Below are 9,246 nucleotides of genomic sequence, written 5' to 3'. Positions count from 1 at the left end.
AAATCATGGATTATTAGAGTTATTAAGCACTCTAATCTTATCTACTGATGGAAGTACAGTTAAAGTCAACAAAAACACTCTCAGAGATATTCAAAAATCTTTACAATATGCACAGGAAAAGATTGATTTTTTGCAGCTTGAATCTCAGCTACAGCAAGAAGAATTAAAACAGAGGAGTCATTCTGAACATGTTTCTGTTCAGAACATTGAGACTACAACCCATAAACAACAAGTCAATAATGTTACCGTTCATTCAAATAAAGCAGCAATTGTACATGCAGATGCAGAAACTCAGTCTGCACTTCCCAAGCCCATCATCAGACCTTGGGAACAGCTTGTCCACAACAAGCACAGAACCGGTCTTGGATATGAGAAGGACTTGTCCTTTCATATTCTAGACTACGCCAAGCCCATTCAGTTTCAGAGTGTTGGATTTATTCATGACAGTTCACCTCCAACTGTTCCAGATTCTACTCCTCTTCCACCACAACAACAACAACAATAGATTGTGAAATGCCAACACTGTGACCGAGTTGGCCATTTGAAAGATCACTGTTTTGATCTTCATCCATGTAAACACTGTCATAAAACTAGTCATTCTTCACACAGATGCTTCAGCAACAAAAACACCCTGCAAGAACAAAGATTCATCTTGGATGGATCGCTTCTTGGCAATGGGCATCAACAACCAAGAAGATATTCCAAACACATGTTAGAACTTGTTCCAGAGTATTGAACAGTCTTGCAGTTGAGTTTTCTCCATCCTCTCACCTTGTATCTGACAGGGGGGAAATGATGGTCATCTACAAGCTTCAAAGTCACATCAAGCGAGCCTGAGCCACAACCTACCACACCAGTTTCAGAGTTGTAGCCAGAGACAAAGATGCCCTTGAACATGCCTTCAGTTGGAAATCTGGGACACTTCCTCTAGCAGAAGACTTCAGCTTCTTGCCAGTTTCGGAAGAATTCCAGGAACAAAATTGAGAACACTTCCTCTAGCAGAAGACACCAGCTTCTTGCCAGTTTTGGAAGAGTTCCAGGAATTGCATTAAGCATTCCAGAGTTGTTGGTCATCCTTAAACCATCACAGGTTGAGACTTCCCTTTTCAGGTTGAAGTTTTCCCTTTTATGCGGGGTGAGACCTCCCTTTATTGGTTGAAGGTTTCCCTCTTCAAAACAATAGGAGCACTTCCTCTAGCAAAAGACTTCAGTTTCTTGCCAGTTTTGGAAGAGTTCCGGAAACTGCACTAAGTGTTCCAGTGTTGGTGGTCATCCTTAAACCACTGCCCTTTATACCAACATTTCATAGAGCACATTTAGCCTAGTGTTGCCATGCATTTTTTGCACATTTTGTATTACAGCTCTCTTCTTGGACTCATACATAACCCTTCGGATTAAGGGGGGAATGTTGGACACCTAATCCTCAATGGGTTAGTGTGGAAGCCGAATGGACAAAAGGATTCCAAGAGACCTTGGGATGTGAAACCCAACGGTCACATAATGTACTATAAATGTATATCTCTTGTTAATAAAAATTGTACTCACATGATTTATCTTTCCTATTTTATGTTTCCCATGTGTGTTTAACACTTTTATATATCCCATGCCTCACTTTGTGGATTGGGTAGAATCCCTTCTTTAGTCCCTAGTCCCCTTTTTTATATTTTATTTATTTGGTTATTAGCTTGTTCTTATGCCTTAGTCCAAATCTTTCATAATTTGTATATTAAAATAATATCTTAAATAGTTACTTTGTATTATATCTCATCATTATTCCTTAATCTTATTTTATTTTTGTGGTTATTAGTTTTTTTCTATCCCTTAGTCTAAGTCAAAGATAATTTATATATTAAAATATTTTTTATTTGATTAATGGTATTACTATATAATTAATCCTTTACCCAATTTCTAACCCATTCAAATGTAGTTGTTTCAATTTAGCTGGTGGAATGACTTGCGTCTCTATTTAAATTGCTGCCATGATCTAATTCTTCATCTTGTCTTGACGATGAACCACACTGGTTGGTTCGAAACCCTCAACTAATGAATCTTTATGTGATTTTCACTGAAAAAGATTTCTCAGAAATATCAATCTTATTTAACATATTACTATGGAATCCATATCTAAATTTTAATAAAACATGTTGGAGAGGTCTCCTTTACTAATCTAATCAATAAAGCTACTAGTAAGGCTTTTCTCTCCTATTTCATAGATAAGGCTATGTCATCCTCTACCAGTTAGTCAAGATTCACCCTCCTTGCCTAGTGAAGAGACGTGTGTCTTTGTTCCATATCCTTGAGGACTAAAAGAAAGACAAAGACAAAGGTATTAAAGAAATCATATAACTTAGAGGAACCATCCATTACAAAGGCATAAGTATTTACATAAATAGAAGTGAGAACAAAAACAAATATAAAAATAAAAACATCTCATCCAACAACTCACTAAACATCGCTGGTATACATTAAATCTACAGTAACATTCTACTTTGATTCCTAACAACACTACTCACCTTACTAATTTTTTTCCTAGAAGTGAAAACTCTAACATAAAAGTTCTTTTACATTCATTCAATAAGATAATATTCATTTAACACATTATACTAATCTCACTAGTTTTTCATTGAAATTGAAACCCTAAGAGAAATCCGCTTTTGCATTCATACAATAAGATAATATTGATTTAACGCGTTATCTCTACCGGACTCATTCCACCCGACCTCCATCCCATCCACGACCATGACCCCATCAGCATCATTAAACTTATAAAAATGGAGAAAAAAAAGGGTCCAATGTGCTTACATTAAAATACTCTAGGGTTCAATGTGCTTGCATGCATTTTCATGACTGTTTCGTAAAGGTAAACGTGCAGTTCTATGGAAATCATAGTCTCATTTAAATCCAAGGCTTATAAATATAAATTGACTGCCTTTTGACATGCGTGGAATTAATAAATATAGATGTTGTTGAAGGGTTGCGATGGATCAATTCTGATAGACAGGGTGGGCAATAACGTATCAGAGAAAGAAGCAGTCCCCAACCAGACTGTGAGAGGATTTGAGATAATCGATGAAGCAAAAGCCAAGCTTGAAAGTGCATGCCCCGGCGTTGTGTCTTGTGCTGATATAATTGCACTTGCTACCAGAGACGCCGTATTCCTGGTATATAAATTTTTTAAGCGTATTTTGATTTTAGTTCGATAGTTGAGGTGGAACGTTCATGGCATATTTAAATGATGTTGATTGAGCGCGCATATATTTTGAATTAAAATTTCAGATTATAAACATTGTTTCGCCTTTCATTTCATCTGTCCCGTGTTTAAATTCCATGTCACAAATGTTTAAAAGGGCTAATAAATATTAAAATTGAGCTAAAATTTGTATTTTTAAAATAAATTTTGATTAATTGAGCTAAAATTTGTAATTTTTAAATAAATTTAGATTAATTACTTTTTAATGTATAATATTTTAATTATTAAATTTTATATTATTTATTAATTTATTTATATCATATTATTAAAAAGATATATTAAAAAATGATATTAGTTATACTTATTTAATAATCTTAATTTATTTTGAGTCATGTATTTTTTGTTTCAACCTGCTGGATCCTCAGAGTACTTCCAGTACTTCAAGATATATCTGTTTCTGATAGTTTTATCTCTCTCAGTATCTTTTTTGGCTTCTTTTTTTCTCTCTTTTCTTAACTTAAAAGTGAATATTTTATGAGTAATTTCACAAATTTGCTCTATCGGAATGAAAATATGTCAGAATTATAACTACCAAACAATCTGCAAGTGTCTTTCAGCAAAGATACAATGCTGCCTTATTGTAAATGACTAAGCCCAATAGTAATTTTTTTGATTCTATAGAATAACAAAAAGTGTCTCATTAAAGTATCTTATTGAAAGAAAAAACATATAAATATTTTTAAGATTAGATATATTCAAATTATAACAGAAGCTCATGAAATTGCAGGAGGTTTATCTCTTTCTGCGACTACTCTTCACCAATTCTGACATTTTTAACTTGACTGAGAAAGACTGTTAACATGATTGACAGGCAGGAGGGCCACAGTACAATCTACCAACGGGAAGATGAGATGGAAGGGTATCTTCAATAAACAATGTAAATTTACCGGGTCCCACCTTCCAAGTTTCTCAAGCAGCTGCAGCATTCGCAAATAAGGGGCTCACACTCCAAGATATGGTCACTCTGTTAGGTACGTATTATCAATTCTACTACATATTTAAACCTATATAATCTGGTCGTTTGGTTTACTTAAAAAAGCAATGGAGTGAAATTTACTCTGTGTTCTGGCTTCAATTTCAGGCGCGCATACTGTTGGGGTCGCGCATTGCAGTTTCCTCAGCGACAGACTCTACAATTTCCAAGGAAGCGGGACGGCCGATCCTTCCATGGATCCAACGTTAATACTTCGTTTTCTTTTGACAACAGCTACTACCAACAACTTCAATTAAAGCATGGAATTCTGCAAATTGATCAAGAACTCACCTCTGCTGCATCGACGAAGGGTATCGTAACGAGCTTGGCCTCTGACGGAACTACATTTAGTAAGAGCTTCGCTGCTGCCATAATAAGAATGGGGAACGTCCAACTATTAACGGGCAAGAATGGAGAAATTAGGACAAATTGCAGAGTTGTGAATCCGATATCTTGAAAGACAAGGAGATAGATTCATCTCCGCAATAAAGACGAGAGACCTTAACAAAGGAGATCCGCCGTTTCAAATTATTGTAAGACATGAGATTGACATGTCAAATAAATGGGAAGCACAGTGAATGCTCCCATAGTGTTCCCTATTCTATTCTGGATTAATGAAACGTGAGAATTTTCAAATAGTCGATTTTAAATTTGGTGAAAGTGGACATACATTTCCAATCAATGACGAGGGGTTGTTTCGCTGTGAGAGGTTTGGTATGTACGTCATGCAAGGCAAATAAAAGTTTAATGACCGTTGAGCGATGTTTAAATCTCTCACATAATATTGAAAGTTAATAAAGAAGCTTCAGCAATTCGATGGATAAAATGTTTGGTATGTAACATTTTACTTTAAATTTAATTAATGTATATCACACTATCAAATGATTAAACATGAGTCAGCATACTAGTAAAACCGTGAAAGTGAAATGATCGTGAAATTCGAACCATGTTTTCTGGGTTGAAAGTGACTCATAAATGTAATGATATTTTAATGTTTATGAGATTAAAAATAGTTTATGAAATTATTAGTTTTTTTAATTCAATTTTTCATTTATTCAAATTGATGATGAGTTGGCACAACTTTCCAACAATCTCCTTGTTGAAAAGCCAATATAAAGAAAAAGATGCTGATATATTCCTATATTCACATAACTTTCTGTGATGTCTTTCATTGTATTGCATTCCAAAATGAAATGTTTTTCGAATTACACACGCATTCTTCCCAAACTTCTTTAGGCTTTTTCCAGCATCATGTTTCACACAGAAGTTGATGCGAGTTGGTTCTTAATTGAGCAATAAGAACCTGTGCCAACCATTGCCCTCCACAGAATGCTAGCTCCAATGAATTCCTCAATGTAGTACTTCTTCTTTCTACCCAATTCATTCTTTAGCTCCTTGCTATTTGTGGGACACACATTGAGGTAAATATTCGATTTTTGCATCCATGTAGTTTTCTTTCATCCATGTTTTCTTTCTTTCACTCATGACTTCATTGACGATAACATTAGGTCATCTACCTCTTCTCATTTGCTCAATTCTTTTTAGATATCTTATGAGTGGCACCATAGCAATTGCTTCGATGGGACTTGATAAAAAAGATACATATCAGAGCATTGGCAGCTTTCCTGCGTTGGTTGCCATATTCGGAGACCTTGGTTACCATATTCGGAGACCCTCTCAAAATTTTCTCTATTTGTTTCCATTTTGAGAGTTTCCATTTGTATATTATCAAAAATTTGGTAAATTATAAACATACAAATTAGGTGAGCAACCAGATAAAAACTAATGCTAATTTTTAGGTGAAATTTAAGGTAAAACACTTTGTGAATTTTGATAGATAAAATGTTAATTGTTTAGTTATTATTTGTTTATTAAACATTATTAAATTACTTTTTTAATATAAATTATAATGTTTAATTTTATAAATAATTTATATATTTAATGCCATCAAATTTTCTTGAAAAACGAAGTCGTTGTTCTCTCCACCAATTTAACAAAAAAAAAAAACATTTTAAAAAAGGGTGGCCCCACGACCTTCAACGGGGAGCACGACGCACAAAATGGTCAAACGCGGCCCATGAAATTCGTTCGGGACCCCAAAGCACTAAAGGTTCAAAGGTTTTTTTCCCAAAATTTTTAAATGGCCTCGTCAGGTTCAAAGGGTTTTTTCCTAAAAATTTTAAATGGCCTCGTCTTTTATCCACACGGGTAGAATCGAGTTTCTATTTGAAGCTTTTAAAATGGCAAAACTTTTATTAAAGTGTTAGTTTAATCTTTTAAAAGGCCGAGTACAATTTAAGGGTAGGGCTCTATCGTAAAGATGTTTTGGTTCTAGACAACCATTAAGGGTAGCCCGCTCTATCGTAAAGATGTTTTTGTTTTAGACCACTATTATCTCTGTAAGTAAATTTACTTGTTGGGTCATAGTTAATTAGCCTTTTTTAATAATTGGGAAAAGCCTAAAGGTTAAGAAAGTTGAGGCAATAACTAGAGATGTATGAAGTGTTTTTTTGAAAGAATTGAATGTAAAGAGGCAAAAGAATGTCTTTACATTAAAATGCATAAAGGAATGCATTGATGATAGCATTTTTCCCCTAATTGCAGATGTAAAAACAGTCAAGGAAGATCGAAACACCCTTGAGAGGAGTTTCGGTGTAAGGGGGGTATTGAACTTGAAGATGAAGGTGGATCTATAGTAGTGGATCTACATCGAGAGGAAAGTTTTGTTGAATCCCATTGTGCTCAGCTACAAGTGGATGATGATTGTGATAAATTTGCAGAAGGAGTAGAGAAAGGGTACACAGATGCTCTCGAATCCCATTGTGCACAACCACACGTGGATGGCAATTTGGTGAATCTAGCAACAGAGCTTGCTGATGACAAAGAATTTTCCATTGAAACAACCAATGTTATGGTGAATCCAACAATTCAATTTGTTGATGTTAAGTTTGATGAAGACTTTTTTCCTAATGATACTCAAATACATATGTAGGAAGTATAATAATAATCAAATCCATAGTCTAAACAAAATTAAGAGGCATCATGAGTCAAGAAATACTTATCTTCAACGAGAGGTGATCATCTTCCTCTTGAAACAATCTTCAAGAGTCGTTAATGTCCATGGTCCATATAGCAATGTTGCCTTTGGTTATACAATCAAGCTTGTTAGGGATTATCCCATTTGTGGCTTCATCAAATCTTTTTCAAGTGCTTGAGCATCTTCACATTGACCAACTAGGTTCCATATCTCATATTGTTTCCATAAACTATGGTTTTCTCTCAAACCCTAACCTCACATTAGGGGAATTTTGAGGTCTAAAATGGGCCTCCTAAGCAAAATGTAAAACCAAAATAATCTTTATAAGAACCAATAGGATTCAAGATGATGATGTCAACCATGGGGGATGATTCACTACTTTGGAGTAAAAAAAGTAAAAAGATAAAAATAATAAAAATAATAATAAAACTAATTTTTTCACTCGTATTTTCAACTTATCTCCCTAAGGTTGTACTCAAATTTCAAGTGGGAGTACTCGTTGGATGAAAAAATTAATTCCACATCCAAGGAGTACCCATGTTACATACTTTTGATGTACCCTACTACACGAAAAATGAGAAATACATGAAAAAACATGATTGCAGTCACATTTTTCATGTATTTTTCATTTTTCGTGTAGCAAGGTCCATCGAAAGTATGCAACATGAGTACTCCTTGGGTGAGAAAATCAAATTATGCATCCAACAAGTGTTTCCACACAAAATTTGAGTAAACCCATAGGGAGATAAGTTGAAAATACGAGTTGAAAAAATAGTTTTTCTTTTTTTCCCTCTAAAACTTGAAGATGTAAGCTAATCTTATTTTATTATTTCCACAATTATTTTATAATTTCTTTAGGAGGCCCATTTTAGACCTCAAAATTCCCCTAATGTAGAATCTATCAAACCCTAATAATAAAGTTGCCTAGGGTTTTCTTCAAACCCTAGAATTCTTTTAGGTCTCCACCATCCTCTTCTTGCTTCCATCAAAGGTGTCATCATCGGGGTTATCTACATGGATTTTCTTCAGCCCAACTCTGATACCATGTAAATTTTTCATAGGGGCTACATTGTTCTTTGCTTTGATAATAGCATTTATTCATTAATACATTAACTTCACCCCATATCATCCTTACATTATTTAGATCTCCACCATTATTCATCATCATATGCAATTATATAGAAATAACAATATCATCATCATCAATGCAGTGGAACATAAAGGAACAATAGAAGAAAATCATGCACACACATAGAGACACTAGGATTGGTTTGAGACCAGCGAAAAACCCACTATGGGGAAGACCCTTGCAAATATTCTTCTTCTTAGATCATCATCAAATGATTCAGAAAAAGAGAGTAAAATGATCCATAAATTTATTTGTACAACAAAACAACTATGATATCCATGAAACAAATCTAATCATGCTTATAATCACAAACCTGACTCTGAGGATTGTAGTGTGTTGTCACTGACTGTATTCAACTGTTGGATACTGTTGTCACTGTGCTGAACACAGCTATCACTGAGCGAAATCTTCGAAATACTGAAATCTCCTCTTTGAGTCTCGTATGTAGGGAGGAGTTGTGCGAGCGTCTATGACAGTCCTATAAACTCTTTACAAAACTGGACGACTGCGTCCGAAATAGATATGGACGCTCCCATGTGAATTGGATGAGGGCATCTGGGGTCAAACATACCCAGATCTACATGAAACCCTAGATGCTCCCATAACAATTCTGTGTGAGCGCTTATGGAAGCTCAGATGCTCTCAGGCCCATACTGTGCATGCGTTCGGGGACCAAACTGAGTAGCAAAAACCCTAGCCTCCCAGACGCTCCCATAAACACTTTATCCAGACGTCTAGGGATTTATCGACTCTATCTTGACCACTATGTGCCAACATCTAGGGACTAAAATGCACAGTTTTGTGCCAGCATCTAGGAATCATAAAACCCTAGATCAGTTCAAGATTCACCCCTGAGA

At 35.1% G+C, this 9,246-nt stretch overlaps 1 pseudogene; it reads left to right on the top strand.

Annotated features, from left to right (window-relative positions):
- The first annotated feature begins 2,833 nt into the window (after positions 1-2,833).
- LOC149252771 (peroxidase 57-like) lies at positions 2,834-4,680 on the top strand (annotated as a pseudogene).
- Positions 4,681-9,246: the final 4,566 nt, after the last annotated feature.

Source organism: Pinus tabuliformis, chromosome 7 (genome assembly GCF_031772625.1).
Source record: "Pinus tabuliformis cultivar Carrire ecotype Pingquan chromosome 7, CPIR1, whole genome shotgun sequence".
NCBI classification, from domain to species: Eukaryota; Viridiplantae; Streptophyta; class Pinopsida; order Pinales; family Pinaceae; genus Pinus; species Pinus tabuliformis.
This window is presented reverse-complemented; position numbering and strand designations above follow the sequence as displayed.